At 47.1% G+C, this 25,498-nt stretch overlaps 1 protein-coding gene across 1 annotated transcript in view; it reads left to right on the top strand.

Annotated features, from left to right (window-relative positions):
• Window positions 1-12,488: 12,488 nt before the first annotated feature.
• SLC39A11 (solute carrier family 39 member 11) overlaps window positions 12,489-25,498 on the top strand; it is a 308,809-nt gene continuing 295,799 nt past the window's right edge. The window contains exon 1 of the mRNA XM_063456363.1: window positions 12,489-12,539. The gene's annotated coding sequence lies outside the window, so the exon portion shown is untranslated. The remainder of the gene's footprint in view (window positions 12,540-25,498) is intronic.

Raw genomic sequence — 25,498 nt, 5'->3', positions numbered from 1 at the left:
GATTGCGGAGTAGTTCAAGCTGGTATTGAGGAGGGTTTGAAGGAAGCAGGATTGAGGAGTAGTTCAGGCTGGTATTGAGCAGGGTTGGTAGTAAGCAGGATTGAGGAGTAGTTCAGGCTGGTATTGAGGAGGGTTGGAAGGAAGCAGGATTGAGGAGTAGTTCAGGCTGATATTGAGCAGGGTTGGAATAAAGCAGGATTGAGGAGTAGTTCAGGCTGCTATTGAGCAGGGTTGGTAGTAAGCAGGATTGAGGAGTAGTTCAGACTGGAATTGAACATGTTGGAAGTAAGCAGGATTGAGGAGTAGTTCAGGCTGGTGTTGAGCAGGGTTGAATAAAGCAGGATTGAGGAGTAGTTCGGGCTGGTATTGAGCAGGGTTGGAAGTAAGCAGGATTGAGGAGTTGTTCAGGCTGGTATTGTGCAGGTTGTGAAGTAAGCAGGATTGAGGAGTAGTTCAGGCTGGTGTTGAGCAGGGTTGGAAGTAAGCAGGATTGAGGAGTAGCTCAGGCTGGTATTGAGTAGGGTTGGTAGTAAGCAGGATTGAGGAGTAGTTCAGACTGGTATTGAGCAGGGTTGGAAGGAAGTAGGATTGAGGAGTAGTTGAGGCTGGTATTGAGCAGGGTTGGAAGTAAGCAGGATTGAAGAGTAGTTCAGGCTGGTATTGAGCAGGGTTGTAAGTAAGCAGGATTGAGGAGTAGCTCAGGCTGGTATTGAGCAGGGTTGGTAGTAAGCAGGATTGAGGAGTAGTTCAGGCTTGTATTGTGCAGGTTGTGAAGTAAGCAGGATTGAGGAGTAGTTCAGGCTGGTATTGAGCAGGGTTGAATGTAAGCAGGATTGAGGAGTAGTTCAGATTGGTATTGAGCAGGGTTGGTAGTAAGCAGGATTGAGGAGTAGTTCAGGCTGGTATTGAGCAGGTTTGGTAGTAAGCAGGATTGAGGAGTAGTTCAGGCCGGTATTGAGCAGGGTTGGTAGTTAGCAGGATTGAGGAGTAGTTCAGGCTGGTATTGAGCAGGTTTGGTAGTAAGCAGGATTGAGGAGTAGTTCAGGCCGGTATTGAGCAGGATTGGTAGTAAGCAGGATTGAGGACTAGTTCAGGCCGGTATTGAGCAGGTTTGGTAGTAAGCCGGATTGATGAGTTGTTCAGGCCGGCATTCAGCAGGGTTGGTAGTAAGCAGGATTGAGGAGTAGTTCAGGATGGTATTGAGCAGGGTTGGTGGTAAGCAGGATTGAGGAGTAGTTCAGGCCGGTATTGAGCAGGGTTGGAAGTAAGCAGGATTGAGGAGTAGCTCAGGCTGGTATTGAGCAGGGTTGGTAGTAAGCAGGATTGAGGAGTAGTTCAGGCCTGTATTGAGCAGGGTTGGTAGTAAGCAGGATTGAGGAATAGTTCCGGCTGGTATTGAGCAGGGTTGGAAGTAAGCAGTATTGAGGAGTAACTCAGGCTGGTATTGAGCAGGGTTGGAAGTAAGCAGGATTGAGGAGTAGCTCAGGCTGGTATTGAGCAGGGTTGAAAGTAAGCAGGATTGAGGAATAGGTCAGGCTGGTATTGAGCAGGGTTGGAAGGAAGCAGGATTGAGGAGTTCAGGCTGGCATTGAGCAGGGTTGGTAGTAAGCAGCATTGAGGAGTAGTTCAGGCTGGTATTGAGCAGGTTTGAAAGTAAGCAGGATTGAGGAGTAGTTCAGGCTGGTATTGAGCAGGGTTGGTAGTAAGCAGGATTGAGGAGTAGTCCAGGCTGGTATTGAGCAGGTTGGTCTGGTATGCCTAAAGCAACACTCAGGGATGAGGGAGTCTGACTTGGAATGGAGTGCTCAGAACTGGGTGTAGGCAGAAATTTCACCAAAAATCTGTCCCAAAATGTAGAAATACAATTATATCATTGTGGATGCAATGATATAGGTAAACCCAGGAGCTAATTCCACTTAAGTCTTTTTAAGTGGAATTAGCTCCTGGGTTTACCTATATCATTGCATCCACAATGATATAATTGTATTTCTACATTTTGGTATTGAGCAGGTTTGGAAGTAAGCAGGATTGAGGAGTAGTTCAGGCTGGTATTGAGCAGGTTTGGAAGTAAGCAGGATTGAGGAGTAGCTCAGGCTGGTATTGAGCAGGGTTGGAACAAAGCAGGATTGAGGAGTAGTCCAGGCTGATATTGAGCAGGGTTGGTAGTAAGCAGGATTGAGGAGTAGTTCAGGCTGTTATTGAGCAGATTTGGTAGTAAGCAGGATTGAGGAGTAGTCCAGGCTGGTATTGAGCAGGTTTGGAAGTAAGCAGGATTGAGGAGTAGTCCAGGCTGGTATTGAGCAGGTTTGGAAGTAAGCAGAATTGAGGACTAGTTCAGGCTGGTATTGAGCAGGTTTGGAAGTAAGCAGCATTGAGGAGTAGCTCAGGATGGTATTGAGCAGGGTTGGTAGTAAGCAGGATTGAGGAGTAGTTCAGGCTTGTATTGAGCAGGGTTGGTAGTAAGCAGGATTGAGGAGTAGTCCAGGATGGTATTGAGCAGGGTTGGCAGTAAGCAGGATTGAGGAGTAGTTCAGGCTGGTATTGAGCAGGTTTGGTAGTTAGCAGGATTGAGGAGTAGTCCAGGCTGGTATTGAGCAGGTTTGGAAGTAAGCAGGATTGAGGAGTAGTTCAGGCTGGTATTGAGCAGGTTTGGAAGTAAGCAGGATTGATGAGTAGTTCAGGCTGGTATTGAGCAGGGTTGGAAGTAAGCAGCATTGAGGAGTAGGTCAGACTGGTATTGAGCAGGATTGGAAGTAAGCAGGATTGAGGAGTAGCTCAGGCTGGTATTGAGCAGGGTTGGTAGTAAGCAGAATTGAGGAGTAGTTCAGGCTGGTATTGAGCAGGTTTGGAAGTAAGCAGGATTGAGGAGTAGTTCAGGCTAGTATTAAGCAGGGTTGGTAGTAAGCAGGATTGAGGAGTAGTTCAGGCTGGTATTGAGCAGGTTTGGAAGCCGGCCGGACTGGGAAAGAAATTCGGCCCAGTCATTTTTTTATCACAGCGGCCCACTAAGAAGGGGGCGGGGAAGAGACCGTGTATTTTGTCATCACTAATGACAAACACGCCCCCTCTCAAATTGAGCATGTTGGTTCAATGCTCTTCCAGGGCAGACCATGCCCAGAGCTCTGCTGAAGAGCTCTAGCATGAGAAAAAAGCCCTGTATTTGTTCTGCACAGTGCAAGCAAATTTAATAACATGCTTGCACTGTGTTTCCTTGCAACTTGTCTCTTGTGTCTCTATAAATGGAGAGTGGTGTACATACCGGGGTATGTACCCACAGGGCCAGCCTCTTCTGCTGGGGGGCCCAGGAGCCGGCCACCTCCGGGCCCCCAGAGGCTGGCCCTGCTGTCACCCGGCTGGCGGGCGCGCGAGGGAGCACTGTCCCCTGGGTGCTCCCTCTTCAGCTCCCTCACGTGCCGCACTGAAACCGGAGCCGGAAGATGACGTCATCTTCCGGCTCCGGCATCAGTACGCGGCGCGCGAGGGAGCTGAAGAGGGAGCACTCAGGGGACAGTGCTCCCTCGCGCGCCCGCCAGCCCGGTGACAGCAGGGCCAGCAACACCACTGGACCCCAGGGAATCCCCCCAGCTCTCCCACAGGTAAGGAGGCTGGGGGGATTAAATTTAAAAAACAAACAAAAAACGTGTGAGTGTGTTAGTGAGTGTATTAGTGAGTGTGTTAGTGTTAGTGAGTGTGTGTTAGTGAGTGTGTGTGTTAGTGAGTGTGTGTGTTAGTGAGTGTGTTAGTGAGTGTGTTAGTGTTAGTGAGTGTGTTAGTGTTAGTGAGTGTGTTAGTGTTAGTGAGTGTGTGTTAGTGAGTGTGTGTTAGTGTTAGTGAGTGTGTGTGTTAGTGTTAGTGAGTGTGTGTGTTAGTGTTAGTGAGTGTGTTAGTGTTAGTGAGTGTGTGTGTTAGTGAGTGTGTGTGTTAGTGAGTGTGTGTTAGTGTTAGAGTGTGTGTTAGTGTGTGTGTGTTAGTGTGTGTTGGTGTGTGTGTTAGTGTGTGTGTCTGTTACTGAGTATGTTTGTGTGCGTCTGTCAGTAAATGTGTGCGTCTGTTCATGAGAGTGTGTGTGTGTGTGTCTTAAGCACTTACCTTTCTCCAGCGCCGGACTCCCTTAACGCTGGGGATCTCTCCGTCCCCATCCGCCTCTCAGCTCCGAATGAACATGAGTGGCAAGAGCCACGCGCACATTCAAACCGCCCATAGGAAAGCATTACTCAATGCTTTCCTATGGACGTTCAGCGTCTTCTCACTGTGATTTTCACAGTGAGAATCGCAGAAGCTCCTCTAGCGGCTGTCAATGAGACAGCCACTAGAGGCTGGATTAACCCTCAGTGAAACATAGCAGTTTCTCTGAAACTGCTATGTTTTCAGCTGCAGGGTTAAAACTAGAGAGACCTGGCACCCAGACCACTTCATTGAGCTGATGTGATCTGGGTGTCTGTAGTGGTCCTTTAAGTGTATGTGTTTATGCATGCACTGGCGTACATACCGGGGTCGCAGCCCTGCGACCAGGTGCCCGCGCCATGTGTTGCGGCCCCAGCCTGCGCAGAGTAAGCGCTCGCACGGGGGGAGGGGGGGGCCCGGATCAGTTTTCGCACCGGGGCCCCATGGGTTGTGTGTACGCCACTGTAAATGGATACCAGGAGACAAAAGGGCCAGGAAAGAGTATTGTATTGTTTGTAGAGTGTGTGTTTAGGGGTGTAGTATGTGTTTGCTTACAAGGAATCTAGTGTGTGTATAGGGGATCCAGACTGTGTATGTTAGGAGTGTAGTGTGTGTGTAGGTGGTGCAGTGTGTGTATATATAGGAGTCTAGTGTGTGTTTGAAGGACCCAGAATGTGTATAGGAGATCTAGTGAGTGTGCGCATATAACTGATTCAGAGTGTATATAGGAATCTAGTGTGTGTGTGTGTGTGTAAATGATCCAGAGTTGGGTAAGGGATCTAGTGTGTATCTGGATGGTAATGTGTTTAGGGGTGCAGTATGTGTGTGAGGGGTGCTGTATATATCTATATATACATTTATTATATAAATATGTTTGGAAGTATTGTGTATGTGTGTGATGCAGTGTGTTGGGGGGGTGCAGTATGTGTGTGTGATAGATGCTGTGTGTGTGAGGTGTGCTGTGCTATGTGTGATTTGTGTGTATGTGTGCTGTGTGTGAGGGTGCTGTGTGTGATTTGTGTGAGGGTGCTGTGTGTTAGGGTGCTGAGTGTGATGTGTGTGAGGGTGCTGTGGGTGCTGTGTGTGAGGGTGCTGTGGGTGATTTCTGTGTGTGGTTGCTGGGCATGATGTGTGTGAGGGTGCTGTGTATGATGTGTGTGAGAGTGCTGTGTGTGAGGGTGATGTGTTTAAGTGTCCTGTGTATGCTGTGTGTGAGTGTGCTGTGTATGAGGGTGATGTGTGTGACAGTGCTGAGAGTGATGTGTGTGAGAGTGCTGCATGTTATGTGTGTGAGTGTGATGTGTGTGAGAGTGCTGTGTGTGATGTGTGTGAGGATGCTGTGTGTGAGGGTGCTGAGTGTGATGTGTGTGAGAGTGCCGCGTGTGATGTGTGTGAGTGCCGCGTGTGATGTGTGTGAGTGCCGTGTGTGATGTGTGTGAGAGTGCTGAGTGTCATGTGTGTGAGAGTGCTGTGTATGCTGAGGGTGCTGAGTGTGATGAGTGTGAGAGTGCTGTGTGTGATGTGGGGGGGGGACCGGCACGGTGGTACATGGGAGAGAGAGTGGGGGGGGGGGCGGGCACTCTCACACCATCCCTGGTGGTCCTAGTGGTGAGTGAACTCTAGCCTGCGGGCTAGAGTTCACTCTTGTGAGATCGGGGTGTTGCCATGGCACCGCTCCGGATCTCGCGAGAGGAAACCAACGGAGCTGCAAGATAGAGCTCCGCCTGGTTTTCCTCTCCCTCCCCAGCTGCAGGGCTATTTAAGTATTCTTTGATCTCCTCACCGGCCCTTCATTGGAAACAGCAGGGCCGGCCCTCGGATACTGCCGGCCCTGCATAGACTGGCAGCTGACAGGGCCGTCATCAGGGGGTGACAACCATAACGGTTGTCACGGGCCCGGCGGCCCTGGGGGGCCCGGCCGTTCGGGCCCCACGTGGAGCGGCAAAACTGCCGCAGGTGCATCTGCACCAGGGCCCATCAGGTGGCCCAAGCATTTAGGTCCACCCGATGGGCCCCATATCTTCAGGGGCCCGGTCAGCCCTGTGGCCGCGTAATTGCGCGACCGGGCCCCTTAAAAAAAAAAAAAAAATGCAGCTACACCGCAAGGGCTGCTGGGAGGAAGTGACGGCCGGTCACTTCCTCCCAGTTTACTGCGCGCGGGAGGAGACCGGAGGGAGAGGAAAAAGGACAGGAGAGAGGAGAGGCATCCGCTCACTCCCATCATCCCCAGCCACCCTCCTGCAACTTAAAGGTAAGAGGAGGGTGGCTGATAAATTAGGTGTGTGTGTATGTGTCTGCATATATGTATGTATGTCTGTGTGTATGTCTGTATGTCTGTATGTGTATGTATGTCTGTGTGTGTGCATGTAAGTCTGTCTGTATGTGTGTGTATGTCTGTATGTATGTCAGTGTGTATGTCTGTGTGTATGTATGTGTGTATGTATGTCTGTGTTTATGTCAGTATGTGTGTATGTCAGTATGTGTGTATGTCTGTGTGTATGTCAGTATGTGTGTATGTCTGTGTGTATGTCTGTGTGTGTAAGTATGTGTGTGTAAGTCTGTGTGTATGTGTGTCTGTGTGTATGTGTGTATGTATGTCAGTATGTTTGTATGTGTGTGTGTGTCTGTGTTTATGTCTGTGTGTCTGTCTGTATGTCAGTATGTGTGTGTATGTATGTCTGTGTGTATGTCAGTATGTGTGTGTATGTATGTCAGTATGTTTGTCTGTGTGTATGTCAGTATGTTTGTCTGTGTGTATGTCTGTGTGTATGTCAGTATGTATGTCTGTATGTGTATGTATGTCAGTGTGTATGTGTATGTATGTCAGTGTGTATGTCTGTGTGTATGTATGTCTGTGTGTATATGTATGTATATATCTGTCAGTATGCATGTATGTCTGTCAGTATGTCTGTATGTATCTGTGTATGTATATATCTATCTGTGTGTGTGTGTGTGTATGTCTGTATGTATATATGTATATCAGTATGTATGCCATTATGTATGTATGTCTGTTTGTATGTATGTCTGTTTGTCAGTATGTGAGTATGTATGTACGTCAGTGTGTGTGTGTCTGTATATCAGTGTGTGTGTGTGTATCTGTATCTGTGTGTGTCTATATGTGTGTTTGTCTGTTAGTATGTGTGCATCTTTCTGTGTCTGTGTCCTTTTGTGTCTGTGTGTGTGTACACGGGGGCCCAGACCTTGAGCTGTTTTAGGGGCCCCACAATTTCTGATGGCAGCCCTGGCAGGGGAGATCCTGTGACCACCCCTGCCAGCCTTGGCCCATGGCCACCGTGCATTTGCCCAGGGTGCCCGATGGCCAGTCCGGGCTTGGGTGGAAGTAAGCAGGATTGAGGAGTAGTTCAGGCTGGTATTGAGCAGGGTTGGAAGTAAGCAGGATTGAGGAGTAGTTCATGCTGGTATTGAGCAGGTCTGGTAGAAATCAGGATTGAGAAGTAGTTGAGGCTGGTATTGTGCATGGTTGGACGTAAGCAAGATTGAAGCAAAGAAGGTAAGTCCACAGGTTGGTTCACAGGAGCCAGGATCTGAAGTGTTTCAGAATGAGCATCAACTTCATTGTAAAGGCAATGTGGTAAGTTGAGTGTAGCCTCTTGATTAGTCTAGGCAGGTAAGTATGATGAAGGTGAAATCCAATTTTGGGGCCCCTGACAAAGCACAAGGTCTGCCCCCCCCTCCTCCACCCGGGCCCGCCCACCGGGCCCGCCCACGCCCTACCTAGTCCGCTGACAATGATGCAGGACTGAATGTGGTGTGTATAGTGGAAGAGAATTAGAATGTGTGTAATGGATGTAGTGTTTGTATGTATTAGATACTGTTTGTGTAGTGAATGCAGAGTGTGTGTTTGTGTAGCGGATGCAGTATGTATAGTGAACGCAGAGTGTGTTTGAGTTGTGGATGTAGTGTGTGTACAGTGATGTAGTGTGTGTTTGTGTAGTGTTTGTATGTACTATATGAAATGTGTTTAGTGGATGCAGTGTCTGTAGTGGATGTAGTGTGTATTAGACGCAGTGTCTTTGTATAGTGAATGCAGAGTGTTTTAATTTGTGGTGGATGTAGTGTGTGTACTGTGAATACAGGATGTTTGTGTAGTGGATGCTGTGTGTACAGTTAATGCAGAGTGTATGTTAGTGTAGTGAATGCAGAGTGTGTGTCAGTATAGTGAATCCAGAGTGTGTGCATAGTTTAGTGAATGCAGAGTGTGTGTTAGTGTGTAATAAATGCAGAGTGTGTGTTAGGGTATAGTGAATGCAGAGTGTGTTAATGTGTAGTGAATGCAGAGAGTGTGTTAGTGTGTAGCGGATGCAGAGTGTGTGTTAGTGTAGTGAATGCAGAGTGTTAATGTGTAGTGAATGCAGACAGTGTGTTAGTGTGTAGCGGATGCAGAGTGTGTGTTAGTGTAGTGAATGCAGAGTGTGTTAATGTGTAGCGAATGCAGAGTGTGTGTCAGTATACTGGATGCAGTGAGTGTGTAGTGTATGCAGAGTGCATGTTGTATTAGTGAATGCAGTGTGTGTATTGTGTTAGTGTATTAGTATATGCAGTGTGTGTGTTAGTGTATGCAGTGTGAGTTGTATTAGTGTATGCAGTGTGTGTGTTAGTGTATGCAGTGTGTGTGTTGTATTAGTGTATGCAGTGTGTGTGTTGTGTTAGTGTATGCAGTGTGTTGTGTCAGTGTATGCAGAGTGTGTTGTGTCAGTGTATGCAGAATGTGTGTGTTGTGTCAGTGTATACAGAGTGTGTGTTGTGTTAGTGTATGCAGAGTGTGTGTTGTGTTAGTGTATGCAGTGTGTTGTGTCAGTGTATGCAGAGTGTGTTGTGTCAGTATATGCAGAGTGTGTGTTGTGTTAGTGTATATAGTGTGTGTTGTGTTAGTGTATGCAGAGTGTGTGTTGTATTAGTGTATGCAGTGTGTGTTAGTGTATGCAGTGTGTGTTGTGTTAGTGTATGCAGAGTGTGTGTTGTGTTAGTGTATACAGTGTGTGTTGTGTTAGGGTATACATTGTGTGTTGTGTCAGTGTATGCAGAGTGTGTTGTGTCAGTGTATGCAGAATGTGTTGTGTCAGTGTATGCAGAGTGTGTGTTGGGTTAGTGTATACAGTGTGTGTTGTGTTAGTGTATGCAGAGTGTGTGTGGTGTTAGTGTATGTAGTGTGTGTGTGTTGTGGCAGTGTATGTAGTGTGTGTGTGTGTGTAAATGTGCAATCTGGGGGGGAGGGGGAGGAAGGCGCATTTTCACATAAATGTTTTTAAAAAAAATTAAATTTAATAAAATGTTTCTCCCCCCCCTCCCTGCTTACCTGTGTCTAGGGAGGGGGGAGATTCCATTCCTGGTGGTCCGGTGGCATGGGGGGCCCCCCGGCTCCCAGTTACCGCAAAGGATGGCGCGCTGCTTCTCCTCTTCTCTCCTCTCTTCCAATAATTCTCGCGAGACCCGTGGAGCGTTGCCATGGCAACCAGGTCTCGCGAGAGTTATTAGTAGAGAGGAGAAGCAGTGTGCTGCCTGGGCCCCCTCTGCGGTAACAGGGAGCCTGGGGGCCCGCGGCTGCACACATAGATAGCGATATTCGCTATCTATGTGTGCAGAGAAAGAAAGTGGGGCCCAGGACTGCCAGAGCAGTCCAGGCCCCCAGGGCCAACGGGCCTGTGACAACCGTCATGGTTGTCACCCTCTGATGGCGGCACTGGTCACATATACAATCACTGACACACTCACTCACAATCACTGACACACACATTCACTGACACACACACTCACTCAAATTCACTGACACACAAACTCATTCACATTCACTGACATATACACTAACTGACACACACACTCACTCAAATTCACTGACACACACACACTCATTTTTTTTTTTTTAAATTTAAATCCACCCAGCCTCCCTACTTTTGGGAGAGCTGGGTGGATTTTTCACCTGGGGTCCAGTGGGCCTTCTGGGCAGGAAGGCGGGCGGACGTGCAGGCAAGCAGCCGCGCTTAGTTGTCAGCGAGGGAGCTGCGATCTCCCTGCTCGGCTCCTTCACGAGCCACAGATGATGCTGGGAGCCTGATTGACATCATATTAGGGCTCCCGGCAGTTAGCGCGAGGGAGCTGAGCAGGAGAGCTCAGGGGAAAGTGCTCCCTTGCCGCCTGCCCGCCCAGGAAACAACTGGCTGCCTGCCCTAGGAGGCCCCAAAAGCTCTTGGGCCCCCATAAAACAAGGCATTGTTTGCCTTGCTTGACTCATGGTAGATACAGACCTGCTTAAGGTGTTAACAGAGCAGGAGAAGTGGCGGAACTACCACAGTCACAGTGGTATATGTGACCTGGTTTAATAATAAGCTTACATTGTTCAAATAAGGACTCTTAAGAGAGAATATTAAGAAAAACCACAAAAACTTTGGGAAATGTCCAAAATCCCATTTTTTTAAACCCCCTCCCGACTCCACTACATCTAATTGACCCCCTAGTCACCCCCAAATGTCCCTAAGCCCCCCATATTACCTAGTTTTTAAACTTTATTTGCCCGGACTTTGGTTCTGGGCGCTGCCATCTTCATGTGGGTAGATGAAGGTCCTGTGGGACACATTATCTGCCCACACTAGATAGCGCTGTGACATGAATATCGGTGTTTGTTTGTTCATTTTATTACAAGGAGGGAGCTACCATATTGTAAAATGTAAAAATAGAAGCGGCAGGGAGCAGTGCTCCCCGCCACTTCCTAAGCCTCCCCATGTCCTCCCTCACTCTATGGGGGTCAATATGACACCCATAATAGCATAAGGGAGATTGAAATATCCCGAATGCCCCTCCTCGCTATGCCGCGAGTAGGGGCATGTCTACTAAATAGTGAGCAGCCTGTGGCTGCCCACAGTAAAAAAAAACAACCAAACCATAGTACCCTCCTCCTGAGCCTCCACACGTAACCCGCGAGTGGGGGCTATTAAGCTGATGGGGGGGATCTAGAGCCACCCCGCACCCCTGAGCGGCGGATGGGGTCCCTAAATGAGAATGTGGGGGGGACCTATTGTCTTCCCCCTGGTCCTCACCCCTGAGCGGCGGGTTGGGGCCATAAATAACAATAAGGGGGGGGGGGGACATTCTCTAAATGACAATGAGGGCAGGGGACACCTGTGGACCTCCCCGCTGGCACCCACCCATGACCGGCGGGTGGGGGCCATAAATAATAATAAGGGGGACGACATATTGTCCTCCCCTACGGCCCCCACCCCTGAGTTGCAGGTGGGGGCCATAAATAATAAGGGGGGGACCTATTGTCCTCACCCTCGGCCCCCACCCCTGTGCAGCGGTTGGGGGACCTAAATGAAAATGCCTCCCCGCCAAGGTGACTAGGGGTCCCCCGCCGCTCACGGGTGGGGGCCGGGGGGAGAGGACAATTGATACCCCTACATTATTATTTAGGGCCACCATCCGCCGCTCAGGGGTGGGGGCTCTACATCCCCCCCTTCAGTTTAATAGCCCCCACTCGCGCGGCACGAGGGGTACTAGGTTGCTCACTGTTTAATAGACATGCCCCAACTCGCGGCATAGTGAGTAGGGGCAGAATTGACTAATACTAAGTAATCTTTACTTAGTATTAGTAAATTTGTCTGAAAGACCAATTTAGGTCTTTCAGCCTTTTGGATGGCTCCTAATACCGTGGGAATTAGGGAGCTATCTACTAAGCAAGATGCAGCCGCGTCACGAATAGGATCAGAGTTTCATTCATTCGACTGAAATTGCGATCCGAACAAAGTCCCGGATTGTGTTCTAACACGAATGGAGTAACTGTTCTCATTTTGTTAGGATGCAATTCGGCAGTTTCGCGGGCGTTCTGTCTAAGTGACAGGAAGTTCGGGAAAAGTGAAATGAAGCATCGCGGGAACAGGGAGGAAAGGTGAGAATTGTGGGAAAATTTCTCTGACCCCTGGTAACGAAGCACACTTTGCTCCTCCGCCGGTCAGAGATGGTCACGGCGTAGGAAACCTCCAGAAGATAAATAGTCCCTACTTTGTCTTAAAGAAAACTAGAGCAGACAGGAGGGAACGGAGAACAGATCCTGAGAGAGGGAGAGAAGAGGAAGAGATTGGGGAAAGGTAAGTGACAGTGACAGTAAGAGAAACAAAATAAATATATTATCACTATTTTCTTCATTCAGCGTCCCGCCTGTCATTACAATATTTAGCAGGACAGACAAACAGAGAAACAATTGGTGAGTAGCAGCTCTAATGGCCAATCAATATCGAGGGTGGGCAGGACAAATAGGGCACCAGCCAATCGCTGTGCAGCGGGCGGGGCTGCGGTTGTTTCGGAGACACGTGTACAGGGAAAGCAGGAAGTGCTCCAGGCTGGCTGTACTGAGAGTCACACAGGTCTGTGGGGGGTCCTGGGAGGGAAGGGGTTAAATGACAAGCTGCAATGGCTGCAATGTAAGGGTTAAATATTGCTTAATGGAAAGCTTTTACAGAGTCCAGCAAGGGCAGTGTGCTCTCATTATAACCCCCCCAGTGTGTAATATAATGGGGACACCCCCAGTGTGTAATATAATGGGGACACCCCCAGGGTGTAATATAATGGGGACACCCCCAGGGTGTAATATAATGGGGACACCCCCAGGGTGTAATATAATGGGGGACACCCCCAGGGTGTAATATAATGGGGGACACCCCCAGGGTGTAATATAATGGGGGACACCCCCAGGGTGTAATATAATGGGGGACACCCCCAGGGTGTAATATAATGGGGGACACCCCCAGGGTGTAATATAATGGGGACACCCCCAGTGTGCAGGGTATAATATAATGGGGGACACCCCCCAGGGTGTGATATAATGGGGGACACCCCCCAGGGTGTGATATAATGGAGGACACCCCCCAGGGTGTGATATAATGGGGGACACCCCCCAGGGTGTGATATAATGGGGGACACCCCCCAGGGTGTGATATAATGGGGGACACCCCCCAGGGTGTGATATAATGGGGGACACCCCCCAGGGTGTGATATAATGGGGGACACCCCCCAGGGTGTGATATAATGGGGGACACCCCCCAGGGTGTGATATAATGGGGGACACCCCCCAGGGTGTGATATAATGGGGGACACCCCCCAGGGTGTGATATAATGGAGGACACCCCCCAGGGTGTGATATAATGGGGGACACCCCCCAGGGTGTGATATAATGGGGGACACCCCCCAGGGTGTGATATAATGGGGGACACCCCCCAGGGTGTGATATAATGGGGGACACCCCCCAGGGTGTGATATAATGGGGGACACCCCCCAGGGTGTGATATAATGGGGGACACCCCCCAGGGTGTGATATAATGGGGGACACCCCCCAGGGTGTGATATAATGGGGGACACCCCCCAGGGTGTGATATAATGGGCTGATTCCTGGTTTACTAAGTAAAGCCCAAACTATTGAGCAAAGCAGTCTCACGGCCACCAGGGAACTATAGTGTTAAAAGTATACATTTCTTTTCCCAACGCTGTAGTGTTCCTTTAAGTACAAAAACTTCTAAAATATTGCAACGCCTTCAGCAATATCATCAAATCCAGATAGAGATGAACCAATATAGGGAAGAAGAGGAGAAAGTGGTATATAGTGTAGTATTTAGGTAACTGGGGATTACAGGTAAAACTAAATGCACTTACAATTTTCTGGAGCCTATGTTTGGCACCAGCTATATGTGCCTGTACGGTACAATCCCAGTCTATGGATATATTGGTGGTCTCGGTAGTATGTTGGGAGGCGTCTTCAGTAGTAGTGGAAATATCTTTTTTCAGTGCTCCACAGCGTAGCCGTCAGAAGTCATCAGTATATAAAAATGCAAATATAAACAGAATCTAGTGCTCTCTGTATTATTAAAAAGATTAAAAAAAAATGAGGTATACAAGAGGAGAGCAATGTCAAATGCCTTGCAGGGTTTGTTCCACAGGTGGTCTCCGGTTACTCAGGAACTCAATGTTCCATGATGCCTTTCCATCTATAGTTGGGAGGTGTGTTCCTTTAACAGTAAGATTTCCCTGTTGCCAGGATGAACTACCGTATATACTCGAGTATAAGTCGACCCGAATATAAGCCGAGGCCCCTAATTTTACCCCCCAAAAATGGGAAAACGTATTGACTTGAGTATAAGACTAGGGTGGGAAATGTAGCAGCTACTGGTAAATTTCTAAATAAAATTAGATCCCAATAAAATTACATTGATTGAATATTTATTTACAGTATGTGTGTGTGTATATATAATGCAGAGTGTGTGTGTATATATAATGCAGAGTGTGTGTGTATATATAATGCGCGCGCACACACTCTGCATTATATACACACACTCATACACACACACACACACACACACACTCTCTCATACAAACACACTCTCTGCATTATATACACACTGTGTGTGTTCATGTAGTGTGTGTAAATTGAGTGGGGGGGAGGGCATTTTTATTATTTTTAATATATATTTTTTAATTGTAATATTTATTTTAGTCCCCTCTCCCTGCTTGTTGCCTGGTCAGGGAGGGGGGCTATATGATTCCCTGGTGGTCCAGTGGCATGGGCTGTGCAGGAGGGGGGCCACCTGCAAGCTGTTACTTCCCTTTACAGCAGCTCCGTTCAGCTCCCAGTATAAGTCTCGTGGTCTGCGTGCCGCGCGGAGCGTTGCCATGGTAACACGTGGCAATGCTCTGATGGCCGCGGGTCTCGCGAGATTTACACTGTGAGAGCTGAACGGAGGTGACCGGAGCTGCTGTAAAGGTAAGTAACAGCTTGCTGCCGGCCCCAAACAGGACCGCCGGGCTTGTAATGAGCCTGGCGGTCCTGGTCTGTATTATGGCAATGTAAGTTGCCATAATACAGACAGTGACTCGAGTATAAGCAGAGTGGGGCTTTTTCAGCACAAAAAAATGTGTATACTCGAGTATATACGGTATTTAACGCAACCGCTGTAGAATTGGATCTGATTCTGTTATGATCCTACACTCTGCGATCAGTTCCTGTTTCCTATCTATAATTAATAATTTATTATTTTTCCTTTTCTGGGATGAGTAAAGGGAATTTTAACCCTGGGTCAAGCAATATGTGGATTTATTTGCTCCCGCTTATTGTGAATGGGAAGGCTATAATCTGTGCTTGGTGGGTGGATGAGAAAATCCTATGCCAAAGGGCAGTGTTTGGCTCCGACTCGTCCCCAACTGGTCAGGGCGTGCGTACAAATAACTCAAAACAAGTTTGGCGCGGTCGGTAAACTTTCCAGAAGCCATAACCTCTTGGCTTGAAATGTTTGCTGGGACTGTAGATCCATCCTTCCTTCTCGTGACCCAGTACACTGCCTGACTCTTACTTTGTTGCCACCATCACAATATTAGCAACGCCATATTCTCACCTATATTGTTTGAATGACCTTAAAGGACCATTCCACACACACAGCACAGCAACTTGCTGACTCTGGAGTCTTCCATATTTGTGACCTATTATAAAAGTGTTGATTTAAATAGAAATTGGTACTTTTATAATTAATGGCAGAAACACCTCCCTGACTTTCACTCAGAAACTAACAGATACTCGGGCACTAACAATTACTCAGGCAGCCAGGGAAGTTTTTTGTCCTTTCGCTAACCAGCGGCAGGCGTGCCGGCCTATTGCATGCCTCCCTACCCACACCCTGTTCTCAATTAGCTGTATTACATCTCTTAGGAAAGCAGCATTTATGGCCCCAGCACAGTTGAGTCTCTACTAGAAAGATTTATAATCTCAGCCATGGATTGTCATCAGCACGGCGGGGGGAGGAAAGGTGAGTAAAAACACCTTTCCCATGTGATTGGAGGGAAGATACACACGTATTTACTTTATTTAAATCCACCCAGCCTCCTTACTTCTGAAAAGCTAGAGTGGATAGGCTTTCCCTGGGGTCCAGTGGGACGGCTGTCATCTCCCTATTCGGCTCCCTCTCGCACACGGTTTAGTGAGCCGGGGGCCGGAGTGAAGTCATAACTCTGCTCCTGGCATCACTTCAAGTTGCGCGAAGGAGCAGAGCAGGGAGATTACAGCACCCTTTCCGAGGCATTAAGTCATCCGTCTGTAACGGATCACCTGGTACCCCGACTGGGTACCTCCGTTGAAGGATGCTCCTAGCGCTTACAGAGGGCTCCAAGCGCTCTACAGACACCACAACCACCGCAGACCACACGAACCGCTGCAGCTTGGTTAGGGTCTCGCCGTCTCCTTTCCACCCTGGACCTCTGACAAGGCTCCAGGTTCCAGTGGGTGAACCTCTCTTCCAAGAGAGGGAAGCAGGAACAAGCTCTTACAAGAGCTTAGAAGTGATTATCCAAGGTAGCATGCAGAGCATAGCAATCTCTTGTAGTGATATAGCAATTCCTCCAATAAGAGACAGGACTCTAGATTGAGGGTGAAGAAGAACTGATGTTTCATGGCAGGTACTCTGCTTTTATGCAGTGCTCCCCTGCAAGGGAGACGCCCACAGGCAATTAGGCATTCACCAACCAGACAACGGTTACATCACACATATTCCCTCCCCTCTGCTTGGGAGATAATTGAGTTTCTTACTGTATCTCCTCAATTATCTCCAAGCTAAAACTTATACATTTTTATAACTTTATGGTTTTGTATCACACATGAATAAAACTTTTATTTTGATAAACCACACAACTTGGGGACAAACATATCAAAAATTCGTACAAATCGGTTCAGTGGTTCCAGAGATATTGAAAAAGTCTCTTTGGACAGACCGCACGCCTTTTTGCATGCCCAAAACAGTTCCACAGATTCAAGCTGTGCGGTCGGTCTATTTCTGCCCTGAAAATAACAAAGTCCCATCCAAAGGCGGCGTTCAAATAGTCGAACGCACATCTGTCGAAGTGAAACCGGGGTTGCATTTCCGTGGTGTTAAATTGTCTACTGGAGGTCTATTTTACCCCCAAAATTACAAAGTCCTGTTCGCACGTGTGTTCGAATCTTCGAACGGGACTTAGTTTCCAGCCGCAGTGTCGAAGGGTAGGGGAAGGTACAGTTCAGCGGTGTTCGTTCAAATGTGTGGCCGATTTCCGTTCCAGGGATTTGACGGCACACACCGCTGACCGCGTTCAACTGTATTAAAATGGCCACCGCCACGTGTTCGACTGTCTAATGGTGGCCACTTCGACTACTTCGGCTGTATCCGAAGTGCCATATCGAAGTACAAAACAGTTAAAGGGCCAGAAACAGTAAAACATAAGTCCATAATGCCCAAATACAGTTCTTAAAGGGCAATACATCCCAGGGCCATAGTCGCAGGGCAGGAGGCTGGCAAACAGGCCCCTCCAAAAACCAGTGGCAAAGTTACTTTCGCCACACCGTCCTCTTGCCTCCCTCTGCTCTTCATTACCCTGCCGCCCCCTCAGTCGCCCTCCTCCCTCAGCTCTCCATGGGCCAACCACCCCTCACCTTCACTCAGCAATAAATGAGCTGGCCGCCCCACTCCCTCTGTCAGCCGCCTGCCTCCCTCTCACAGCTCTCCATGAGCCTACCCCATTCGTTGGGTTTGGCACACCAGAACCAACTTGCTACCACTGGTATCATTCAATCCTTGGTGTATGCCTCAGCAGTTGATCCGAACACAAATATAAGGCAGGGTTCCTGGAGTTGTGGGAGGGGATTGTTGCCGCCCTATATCTACTCCCTCCTCCCAGCTTCCTCCTGATGTTTTGTCTACCTTTTTTGGAAACCCACCTTTCCCTTTTTTATACTCTTTCAATAGGTGGGTCCTCTTTTTCAGGATATGTCCTGACGAAAGTTCGCTAGATGAACTGAAACAGCGACTTCACGATGTAAATTTCGTTTCTTTGGATTACAAATAAAGATTAATAGAAATCCCTGGGTGCTGACATTTTTGCGCGTGTGTGTGTGTGTGTATGTGTGTATGTGTGTGTATGTATATATATATATATATATATATATATATATATATATATATATATATACATATATATATATATATAATTATGTGTGTAAATACTTTTCCATTCAGCATTTAGACTCGATTTTAGTAAATCTCCCTGTATTGCTGGCTTTTGTTCAGATCTGTGCTATTCTGTTTAATTTTAGTCTGTTTGGTAGAGGACGTGGATACAAATGTTTTTTTTCCCCCCCTTCATATCTCTTAATCTGGATTCATTAATTTTTACTTGTTTAAAGATAAATGGAAAGATTTTCCGACATCTAAACATGGAAAGATTTAAGAGGAAATGCTTACAATTTCTTTTGAATGTCATGAAAAATTCCCCTTCCATTCTTATACAGTCCAGACACCTCGAGAGCGATTCAGAATTTTAAAAAGCCATCAGTAAGCGATCAGATGGTGGAACTCTGAGGATGCTCAGTGAAGTGACAAAGGCAGCAGGTACCTCAGCCTTGACAAGTTTATTCCTTAACAAGACTGGCTGATGCAGGTAGAATGGACCTGGGCTGGCACCAGGGACCTCTTCTTCCCTTGGCATCACAATATGTTGACGTGATGACACACTTAAGAGACCATTGCTCGCTTACTGCATCAGGGATCTTGGGTTGTAGCTGCTATCTCAATCCGTTGGGTGACCGCTTACAGAGCTACGGATGGGACTGGTGCAGTCTGTGGATCTGAAAATATGTTTATTTGTTGTACCCATTTAAAAGTTTGTCATTTTCTTTCTTTATTCTTACACTTTTAAAAAAAAAAAATATATATATTTTTTTATGTTTGAACAGTTTTAAGTAATTTGGGCTCCGCTTTAGATTAATGTGTTTTGGGTGTTAAGGTGTCTGGAGGTTCTGCAATGATGACTTTGAGACTAGTGCTGGGAACTGCTGAAAACCTTCCAGCGATGCAGCTGCGCCGGGGTCTCACCGTCTTTCACCCACCCTGGACCCAAGGCCAGGATCCAGCTTCCAGTGGGTAGACCTCTCCTAAATCCAGAGAGCGTAGCAGGAACAAATCTTGCGCTTACAAGAGCTTACTCTGGGGAGTAAGTGATTATAGCAATCCCCAGAGTGCGGGTATCCCTTCCCCCAAGCATGAGCCAAGGCTTCAAGAAAGGTGCAAGTAGGTCTGGTTTATTGAGGGCTACCTGCCCGGTATTTATGCCAGTGTCCACCAGGTGGACACTCCCCTAGGGGACCTGATGGAACAATGGGACACATATTGGATGTTAGCCAATCACAGACAATCCAAACAAAACACTCCCACAGTGACATCACAATCCCTCCTCTCTGTCCACGAGATAATTGGGAAGTAATCAAATTATCTCCCAGGACAGAGGCAAGACTCCATTAACCACATGGTTACAAAAAGACATAAAATTACTACATATAAATGCAACATATCCCCAGATAGCTTAGATCTGCGCGCACATTATTACCGAATGGTGCTCAGATCACCTACATACAGTTCAATCGCCATGGAGCCAAAGTCTTTTCCATAGTCTTTCATTACACGAATTGGCTCCATGGCATAGCTATCTGGGGTGGCACTACTCATACTGAAAGTCCCGAACGCCCCAGCAGAAATACACAAATAAACCTTCCTGCAGGGTAAAATACAGCTATCAGCACAGGCCAGAGTCGGAAGGCAGGAGGCTGGCCAGTAGTCCCCTCGAGGCACAAGTGGCGAAGGGCACTTCGTCACACCTGGGACCCGGTCCACCCGAAAAGAGTCTACCAATGAACTGGAGAGTGTATAGAGACTGGGAATTAAAGGGGAATTTATTTATTTTGTGTAAATTACCATAAACAACACTATGAATATATTTAAAGGTATATCACTTCAGAATATGTATTAGACTTTTAAGTCATATATCGTCTAATCTTGCTCAGTATTTGTTTCTATTTAAAGGTATACCACTCCTGAATATATATTAGATTTTATCTGATATTTCCTTCAATCCTATTGCATCTATAGGGACACTTTAGTGGAGTCCTTTATTCAGTCGAGAGGTTTTTTCCTTTAGCCAGATTTTTTTTTCTCATTTATCGTTTTTATTGAGCATTATTTGCAACACATTTTACTGTAAGCGATTTACATTACATCTTTGCAAACATCATTTATATATGTCTTCGGTTTTTCCCTTGCGCCTAAACAGAAAGGCAATGCGGTGACAGGCGGCAATTAATGTGATGCATATAGTATTAAACGTTGTTTGTTAAATTTTCTAACTGGGAGGGGGATGGGGTACAGAAAAGAGAGGGGATGGGGGAAGGGTGGTTCCCTGGATTCGCTCCACCGATTAACAACATTGACATCTCATCAACCTAACTTTACATTTCCTTGAACCTTAACTTTCAATGTTTACTGTTTTTTTTTTTTTTCAATTTGAATTTTGGTTTTATTTGTGTTTCACAATATTCAGTGTTTGGCTCCTGCGCGCCGGGATACAGAATAAAAGATGGGGTTATGCAGGACAATTGGTTACATCATTGGGGTCACATACAATTACATTGTGTCATACCATGCTTCATTACATTCTTGTATTATATTCTGTGTAGTATTGCTCCTTTAGTTTTATGTTTGCTCGGACTCCCATGGTCCCCTAGTTGGCTAGGTGTGTATGGCAATCTAAGTCTGGAGTGTTTACCCGGTGTTTTGTAACCTCCGAATGTTTCCCAGTCTACCTGCCTTCCCCCCTTTCAGTTTTGTGTCTGTCTCTCCTCCTCCTGTCGCCCTTTAAGTTCGACGAGATATGCTCTCCACTTTTCTCCGGCCTGGTTAGTGTGCTTCCTGTGCCCTATGTATTTGTCTGCCATCAATTCATATTTCCAGTTGAGAGATGTCGGTGATATCAGTGCTTCTCTAGTGGGTGTCTGTGTTGTTTTCCATGCTCTTGCTATTATGGTAATGTTTACTGTTTTGACCTAGTCAGTAGTCTGTCTGTAGCTTGTAGTGGTCCAGTTTAAGATTTGTTTATTTTCGTCCCTACGTAATAGCCCAACATTCCCATTCCCGGGCATATTTATCTAGGCAACCTCTCATCTTGCTTGACATTTTCTCATATGCACTAATTACATTCATTTTGTTGATAATAGTTTAAATTTGAGGAACTTGCTTGCTCCTCCAGTTACCTGCTAGAGCTACTTTGGTCACCGTCAAGATGTTTAGGATTACTTTTTTGTGGGGATGTATATCTATATTTTGTATAACGTGCAGTAGGTACTTATCTGGTTGCAGAGGAATGCATGTGTTAGTCCTACGTGAAATCAGGGTTTGGACATGTTTCCAAAAGTTATTTAACAGGGGACATGCCCAGAATATATGGAGCATGGTACCAGTATCCGACTCACATCTCCAGCATAGGTTCGCTACACCTGAGTACATAGTCGCTAACCTCTGTGGCACCAGATACCACCTCATAGTTATCTTGCTGTAGGCCTCCCACAGCGAGAGACTACTCGATGCCTGTTTAGTGTGCCTCATAGCAGACTGCCACTCCTCTTGAGAGATTTGGCGACCTAGATCCATTTCGACATATACTGTAATTTGTCTGGTGTATTACTTGCGATGATTGCATTATAACATATGGATAGCGGTTTCGCTAGCCTAATCATAGGTGATTCGGCTGGAGTGTTGGCGTTTTATTTCTAACGACTGTTTGCTTGTTACGAGTAAGTATTATATTTTTAATTCTTAGGTATAGAAACAGATCCCTAGTGTCTAATCCCAACTCACTTTGTAAGTCAGCAAATTGTTTTACTTCGTCACCAGACATTAAGTCCTCCACCAGTCTCGCTCCTTTGCTTAGCCATTTACCTATTTGTAGACCCGGGGAATAGGCTGCTAACGCTGTGATTGGCGCCTTAAGCATGGTAACCGAGCAACGTATCTTCGGGCCTGTAGATGTTTGAGGTACGGCACATGTCCACAAATAATGGGCAGTGTCATGCGTTTCAAGACATGCATTCTCTAATGATAGCCATAGTGGAGTGCGTGAGGGGTTGTGGTTCCTGAGAAGTCTTATTCCCTGCGCTAAGAAGGAAGCTTTGTAATATGCATTGATGTCAGGCATGCCCAGTCCACCCTTAACGTAAGGGAGTCCCAGGCACCCTTTAGCTACCCTTGGAGGTTTCCTCTTCCAGATGTGTGCATTTACCGTGCTTTGGAATAGTTTAAGCAGTGAGTTCGGGAGGGATATGGGCAGGGTTCTGAAAAGGTACAGAATGTGTGGCAGTGTCATCATTTTGATAAGGTTGATACGGCCCAGCCAGGAGGTATTCAAGCCTTCCCAGTTTTCAAGGGTGTTCTTAATCTTGTTTATCATAGGATAGTGGTTCTCATTGGTCACTGTCTGAAGGGATTTGGTCAGTTTGACACCTAGGTATTGTAGAGAGCTTGTGCGCCAGTCAAAGGGGTGTTGCGGTTTTAAATTTCCCAACACATTTTTCGGTAAATTTATTGGCAAGGCTTGCGTTTTGGTGATATTGTTTTTGTAGTATGATATTTTCCCATAACCTGCTAACGTTCTCATGAGAGAAGGCAAGGAGGACTCGGGGTTTGTGATAAATAACAGTACGTCATCGGCAAACAGAGCTAATTTTTTGGTGCCCCCGGTGTGTTCAACCCTTGTATGGTAGGGCCCTGTTTCACTATCCTAATCAGTGGTTCTAAGCATAGAATGAAGATTAGGGGGGAGAGGGGGCAGCCCTGTCTAGTGCCGTTACGTATGGCCAGTCTTTCAGAGATAAATCCTGTGCTAAACACTTTTGCCGAAGGGTTTTGGTAAAGTGCCATTATGCTGGACCTGAATGTCTGAGGGAACCCCATTTTGGTTAAAGTAAGCAGCATATATCTCCAGTGCAGTTGGTCAAAAGCCTTCTCGGCATCAAGCGCTAATAAGAGTCTTGCCTGGTGTGAGGTGTTTGCCCAGTCTATCAGGTTCAGGAAATGCCTAGTGTTGTCCCCTACTTGCCGGCCCTGGACAAATCCCGCCTGCTCCTCCGAAACGAGGTCTGGGAGGATTGGTTTGAGTCTGGAGGCAATGAGTTTGGCATACAGTTTAGTGTCTGCATTCAAGAGTGAAATTGGGCGCAAGTTCGCGCAGTGTGTGGGGGGGTTTGTTGGGTTTGGGCAGTGTCACTATATGTGCTTCTAGCATTTCTGGTGGCATGGTTCCTGTCACTTTTATGTGATTAAACAGTTTGGTGAGAGGTGTGATTAATTGTTTGGCCAATTTGATATAGTAATAATTTGACATCCCGTCCGGTCCTGGAGCTTTGTGTTTGGGCAGGGATCTAATTGCAGTTTCTACTTCGTCCTCCGTGAAGGGGCTCTCCAGTTGGTCGCATTGTGTATGTGTCAAACTATCTAGGGGAGCTCTGTCCAGGAAATGGCCTATCTCGTCCTCTGTCGGCTGATGTGTGGCGGGGTCTCTGTCTAGTTGGTAAAGTGATGCATAGTAGTTTGCTAGTTCGTTTACTATGTCCTGAGGGTTATATAGTTTATCCCCTGTAGCGGAGGTTATGTACGGGATTTTGGATTGCAGTTTTGTTTGTTTCGCTTTGCTGGCCAACAGTTTTCCAGCTTTGTTGCCCATGGCATAGTATGATTGTTTCAAAGACCTCAGGTACCTTTCTGTGGTTGCGAGGTTGAGGCTATTTAGTGTTGCGCGAAGTGTCATCAGTTGTGTGTGCGTTGCTAATGTGGGGTTTGTTTTATGAATGGTTTCTGCTATGGCCAAGTCTTGCTCAGCTTTGTGCAGAGCCGTGTTGTGGAATCGTTTTGTTCTAGCCCCTAATTGGATCAATTCACCCCTCATGACCGCCTTATGGGCCAGCCATTGTGTAGTAACAGATGACGAGCACTGGGTATGGTCTGTGAAATAATCCTCAACCCGGGCCTGTAGTCTTCGGAGGTGCGCTGGGATGTCCAGTAGGCTGTCGTTTAGGCGCCATGTACCCCTAGCAGGATACGGGATGCGCATTGTCACTACATGCGGGGCATGGTCGGACCATGTGATCGGTCCTATGTACGCTTTAGTGGCAAAGGGCAGTGTTTTGGTGTCGAGTAAGCAGAGATCTATTCTCGTGTAAGTTCTATGGACTGCGGAATAATATGTGTAATCCCTCCCACTCGGGTTAAGACTTCTCCAAGTGTCATAAAAGTCATGCACATGCAGCAAGTCCCTAAGGTGTAGGCCTAATGATTTTGATTGCTGTTGCGGACTCTTGCCACCTTCTCTTTTAGCGTCTACGTCTGGGTCCGGGGCACAATTAAAGTCCCAGCATACGATTGTATGACCTACTTTAATCTTGTCAATTTTTCTGAACACCTTGTTAAGGAAGGATTTTTGTCTTTCATTGGGCGCGTAAATTGAGGCTATAGTCATTGATAGCCCGTTCAGGGAGCCCACTAGTATCAATATTCTCCCGTCCTTGCTAGCATACTGATTGGTCGGCGTAAAGGCCCAATCTCTGTGAAAATAGATGGCAACACCTTTGGCTTTAGTAGTGGACATAGCGTGGTAACCTTGGGGGTATGACTTGATACAACATTTTGGGGGTTTATTAATACAAAAGTGCGTCTCTTGTAGGCTTACAATAGCTGCCTTGGACTTGGTCATTTCTTGCACCACTAACCTCCTTTTTATGAGGGCTGTTGAGACCTTTAACGTTCAATGTAAATACAGTGAGAGAATCATCCATGATCCTGGTGTAAATCTATGCTGTATCGGGGCATTGAAGTGCCATTCGCGCCTTGCGACACGTGGTGTGAGACCATTCCAGGGCAAGGAGAAGGGAGGGAGTAGAGAGTAAACAGGGGTGTGGAAGGGGAGAAAAAATAACCAAAGTATGTACAAAGCGCCCTTGAGATAACTAGCGCTCTACGTGGGTGAGGTGCGAGCGGGCAAACATTTCCCCTCGCACTCCTCATCCTGGGGTCGTACCTAGGTAATTAGGCCGAGTGTAAACAGCCTTACTCCCTATAGACTTGTATTTACCCTCAACAGTCTGAGATTTCAAACGTATATAATAGCGGCAATTAGTTCCCAATCATCTGTCCCGCCACCTTCTAGACATTGCGCTGACATGAGGTGTTTTAATATCTTGTCGCTGAGGCATGGCTACCGTGTACCCCCCTCGTGCTGCATCCCTTATGGGAACTGTGTGGCCCCTGTTTCTGTATGTCTACCCCGAACCCTATCCACATGGGTGGTGCGAGTTGGGCTAGCTCCGCGCCATGAAATCCCGTTACCTTGGCTCTAGGGTATAACAGACATTATGCATACACTAACATGGTACAGATATACACATACTCACAACCAGTTACGTTAGCATGTCAGATATCAGAAGGTTAGCCATGGGCCAGAG

Source organism: Pelobates fuscus, chromosome 5, assembly GCF_036172605.1.
Source record: "Pelobates fuscus isolate aPelFus1 chromosome 5, aPelFus1.pri, whole genome shotgun sequence".
In the NCBI taxonomy this organism is placed as follows: domain Eukaryota; kingdom Metazoa; phylum Chordata; class Amphibia; order Anura; family Pelobatidae; genus Pelobates; species Pelobates fuscus.
This window is presented reverse-complemented; position numbering and strand designations above follow the sequence as displayed.